The sequence below is a fragment of the Neovison vison genome, chromosome 14, assembly GCF_020171115.1.
Source record: "Neovison vison isolate M4711 chromosome 14, ASM_NN_V1, whole genome shotgun sequence".
NCBI classification, from domain to species: Eukaryota; Metazoa; Chordata; class Mammalia; order Carnivora; family Mustelidae; genus Neogale; species Neogale vison.
In genome coordinates, this window is record NC_058104.1 from 30815178 (window position 1) to 30820560 (window position 5383).

General features: G+C 38.4%; 1 pseudogene; it reads right to left on the bottom strand.

Annotated features, from left to right (window-relative positions):
* Positions 1–3811: 3811 nt before the first annotated feature.
* LOC122895610 lies at positions 3812–4308 on the bottom strand (annotated as a pseudogene).
* Positions 4309–5383: the final 1075 nt, after the last annotated feature.

Consider the following 5383-nt stretch of genomic DNA (forward strand, 5'->3'; position numbering starts at 1 on the left):
GGAAAGATGCAGGGAGCTTGGCTAGGGAGTATCACAGGATCATATGAAACCATTAAACAATACATTCGTGGAATCCCACCTAGCTGCTTCAGTCTTTCTTTCCTAATTTTGATTTGTCTGCATTGCCTTTTCTGAAGACTCAGCTCAAGTATCCTTTTCCTTAGGGGGCTCTGTCTGATTTATTTCCAGACTAGGTTATGTTATGTGTCTCTCATAGGCTTTTTATTGTGAGAATTTGTTGGAAGTTTGGATTTTCAGGATCTTTGATTCCCTGTGTTTGGAGAATTCATTCATTAACTCATTTGTTCAATAATATTTATTGAGAGCCTGCTGTGTTCCAGGCACCATCCTTGGCACTGAGGACACAGCAGTGAATAAACCAGACATACATCTTTCCTTCTGGAACTCACATTTGAGCAGGGAGAAATAGATGAGTATATAAATAGATATACATACAGTGTGTGAGATGGTCGTAAGAGCCATGGGGGAAGATATAGCATGGAAGGGTAGTGACAGGTGCTGGAAAAGGGAGGTTTTAGAGTTTTAAATACAGTGGTTTCACTTAGAAGGTGACTTTTGAGCAAAACCGGAAAGAGGACTTCCCCTTACCATAAGAGTTTTGGTGATGAGAGACAAAGTGCATCTCTAACTGTAGAAACTTACCAGGTGAGATGCTCATTTTCCCAGCATGCCTTGCAGCTAGAGTGAGGGTGAGTGATCTAGAATAATTGAATCCAAAGACTTTGCTTTGGGATCTGGCAAGATAAGTGAGGAGAGTGGAGAATCCATCCTGGAATAGCTATGGCAGCCATGTGTTGGTTCCAGGGGCGTGGGTCAAGAGGAGTCCAGTGCAACTTATGGTGTCTAGTGTGGGGTAGTGCTGTTTAACTGAGATGGTCAGTGTTCACTCACTATGGTTGCAGAGTCTTCACCATGGTAGTTTTGAGACTGGGGTACTAGCTGCAGCTGAGCCTCCCTTTTCCTATCTGTTTTCTGAGCCTTGTTCTTCAGGCTTTCTGGTGCTGCTATGAGCTCCCTGGGATATTTCCAGTAAATTTCTTTCCTGCTTAAATAAGCCAAAATTGGTTTCTGTTGCTTGCAGCCATTAACTCTGACTGGCACATCCTTATTCCATCCTGCGCTTGCCACCTTTAGTTCTTCTCTCTCAACATGTTGTAATGCCTTATTTTTGTGTGTGTCTCCTGTTTACTGCTGGCTGTTGAAAGGAGAGAGCACATATTTATTATTCATCCTCTTGCCTTAGGTTTCTAGCCTGGTTGTTGGCACACAGTAGGTCAGTATGCTTTTGTTGTTCAGTCCATGCTTTTTTTTCACAGCATCCTTCCTTTCAGGTAAAATCCAGAAGCCATATCTAACCATGCCAAGGCACCTGTGTCACTCAAGTCTAGAGCCCATTTCTTGCAGTGAAGCATGCAGATCAAAGCTTGAATGTTTTTCTGCTGCTATCTAAAGCAGCTTTCCACTAGATGCCATGCAGAACTCATTGCTTTGAGGAAGAGACAAACACAGAAGAATTAGTCCTCAATTTCATTTCAAAAAAGGGAAACTAAAAATCTTTTTTTTTTTTAAACTTAAAATCTTTTGCATGCAGAATGGAACCAGGACATCTAGACTCTGCTGAAGAACTGATGATCTTGGGTATATCGCTGACATTGGCCCCAGTTTCTCCTTCTGAAATATTGGGGAGATGAAGTTAGGTCAAGTGTCCCAATATACTGTTGACATTCTGGTCTGTATATTTCTTGTTGTGGAAGCTGTTAGACATTCATCGTGGAACGTCTAGAAGCATCCCTGGCCTTGACTCAGTAGACGCCAATAGTATTTCCCTCACTGTGACCAACGGTGTCCCTAGACATTGCCACATATGCCTTGGACATAAAATCACCCTGGTTGGGAACCACTGAATTAGATGATATTAGATGATAAACAGTTTACAAGTTTCAGGACTGGAGTGAGAGTTGGGGCTCTGGTATCTTCTAGTACCCACCCCTGTGTGTGGCATCGTGGCAAGCGTTCAGTACAAGCTGAATAACTGAAATGAAATACACAGTTTCCTTCCAGCTAGCTCAGTTCTTTGGCAGCAAGAGAATCACATAGATGATGATGATACTCATTACTGATGTGCCTGCCCCTATTTGGGTACTGTTTAACATTCCTGGATAGAAATGAACTAAAGATAGAGCCTGGCACTACTAAAAAATAGGTTTGTCTGCCACTTCAGCAACAACATAGTGACTGTAATTATCAAGGAGGGTCCATTCAGTTCTGACAGAGATCTCAGATGATATTCCCCAAAAGTTAACTCTGAATTTTATGAATATGACAAAGTTGAGAAAAATGAGTCCAAATTGTAGAATGAGAATTGTAGACTGTGTATTTTTCAGGTAGCAATAGATTATATGTAATGATTATGAATATTAATTTCCAGTTCTTAAATTGCTTATTGTCTTTTGCTCTGTGTGTGATTATGAAAGTAGCTTCTTTTTTAGTCCAGCCAGGACTTTCCTTCTCCCTTCATTTCTACTTATCTACCTTTTGGCATTCCACTCTGTCCACACTATCAACCCCATTTATAAAAAGGATTGAACTGATTATATAAGTAGATCAGGATTGTGTAAGTAGATAAGGTTTGAACTGATTATATAAGTAGACCAATTGTTGCCATTTTAACAACATTAGGTATTAGGTCTTTGGATCCAGGAATCTGGGATATCTTTCTGCTTATTTAGTTCTTTCATTTCTTTTAAAAATGGTTTATAGTTTTGTACCTCCTTTGTTGAATTTATTCCTACATAATATATTGATGATATTGTAGATGGAATTGTTTTGTGAATTTCATTTTTGGATTGTTTGTTGCTAGTATATTGAAATAGAATAGATTTTTGTATATTAATCTCACATCCTTCAACTTTGCTGAATTCCTTTATTTATGCTAATAGTTTTTTGTGTGTGTTTCTTATATATAAGAAAGATTTTCTAGTGGTTCTTTTCCTAAATTTCTTATGTGCAAGATTTTTTATATGCAAAATCATGCAAATAGATATAATTTTACTTCTTCTTTTTAAATGTTGACACTTTTTCTTGCCTAATTTCCTGGCTGGAGCCTCCAGTGCAGTGTTAAATAGAAGGGGTGAGACTGAACCTTCTTGTCTTGTCCTGACCTTAGGGGGAAAAGATTCAGTCTTTTCACTTTTAAGTAGGACCTTAGTTGTGATTTTTTTTTTTCTTCTTTCTTTCTTTCTTTCTTTCTCTTTTCTTGTGGACACCTTTATCAGCTTGAACTATTCAGAGTTTTTACAATTTATCAGAAGGGGGTATTGAATTCGGCCAAATGCTTTTGTGATAACTGTTCATATGTTTTTTTGTGCATTGTTATGTTTATGTGGTGGATTCTAATACTTGATTTCCAGATACTAAATGAGACTTGCATTCCTGGCAAATAGCCTACTTGCTTACGGTATGTAATACTTTTATTATATTGCTGGATTCAGTTTGCTAGTAATTTTTTTTCACATAAGGAAGTATTTATTTGAGGTTTAACATGAAATCATACAAATAAAATTTGTATAAACACAAATCCACATCGAGTCATAACACAGATAGCAAAAGACAAAGTAAAAACAAAGAAAACTAATTGGCGGCTATATACAGTTGGACACAGTTGTGTCTTGTACACTAGGAAGTCTATTACAAAATAATCATTTTAGATCAACAGAAGACCGATCTTCAATGTTGTCCTGCAAGATGGGTTAACTTTAGCAATTTCCTCCTGTTTTCTCCAACACCCTCCTTTAGTATGGCTGGTAATTGTTTTGGTGATTGCCACCCCCTCGATATGCCTTGCCGTAAGTGCTCTCTTGGCCACTGTATATCCCTGTCCATATCCATAGTTCCCATAGTTATACCCATATAATCATAGCCACCATAGCCACTATAGTTTTGACCACCACCATAGGCACTATTGTAATTTCCATATTCTTGGTCATAATGGTTATTAAATCCTTGGTTCCAGTTTTGGCCCTGACCTCGTCCACGCCCCCTAGTACCACCTCGTCCACCAGCTGCAGCACCTCTTCCTCCTTTTTGTTGTTGCTGTTGCTCCCTGTATACCTCTTTGGGTTGTGCAACTTTGATTTCACACTTCCCAGAACCGATTTGATGATACCTGCTTTCTAACAATTTCTTTACTGGCTCTTCATCTGTATATGTGATAAAACAAAATCCTCTTCTTTCGTTTGTTTTTGTATCCATGGGAAGTTCAATATTTTCCATCTCTACAAAGGCTCCAAAATACTTCTGAAGAACAAATTAAAGAATTTGCTAGTAATTTTTGAGGACTTTGCATTTGTCCATCTGTCCATTATTCTTAATGGCCTGTAGATTTTTTTTTTCTTGTGATATCCTTACTTGGTTTTTGTATCAGGGTGATACTGGCCTCACAGAAGGAGTTGGCAAGTGTTCATTCCTCCTTTATTTTCTGGAAGTGTTTGTGAAGAAATCAGTGGTATTCATTCTTCTTTAAATGTTTGGTAGAATTCACCAGTGTAGCTATCTGGTCCTGATCTTTTCTTTGTGGGAGAATTTAAAAACATTTTTTTATTACTAATTCAATTTCTTTACTTGTTATAGGGCTGTGAAGATTCTCTGTTTTTTTCATGAGTCCAACCTGTTTTTGTAAATGGGGTTTTTACTGGAACACAATGATACTCATTTATTGACAGATTGTTTGATACAACAATTATGAATTGAATGAATGAAGTTGAATACTTGGGATAGAGACTGTATAACACACAAAGTCTAACTATTTACTACATGGCTCTTTATGGAAAAAGCTTACCCCTCTTGTAGAACATGAGGTTTTTCAGGAATGCATCTGTTGTATAATAGTAAGTAAGCTTATATTTAATGAGCATATATTGGGTTGCACCGTTTTAAATTGCCATTTGTGTAGGTCACAAATGGTCAAATATTGGTACTTACACATATGGTCAATGTAACATAACTTTCCAAACATGGGAAAATGAATGGAGTACAGTCTGTGCTCTTACGGAGCTACTAGGACCTGCACTCACGTACACGTGCACGTGCACACACGCTGCTGCTGTCTGTGAATGTAGGAACTGTTAATCTCGAGGTACAAGCTCAGTATTGCAGGAGCACAGAGTAGTGTGTGTACAGTTCTTACCAGTAAGGGTGAGGGAAAGGGACTAGAAGCTTGAGAGGCCTCCAGAGAAGCGGCTGTATTTCTGGCTGCTGTGCATTTGAGCTGTACTTCACAGCACACGTAGGATTTGTTATCAGGTAAAAAGAAGCATTTTCTAGAGTTTTCCTCCGGGGTGGGGGTGGGATTGACATTGAACCA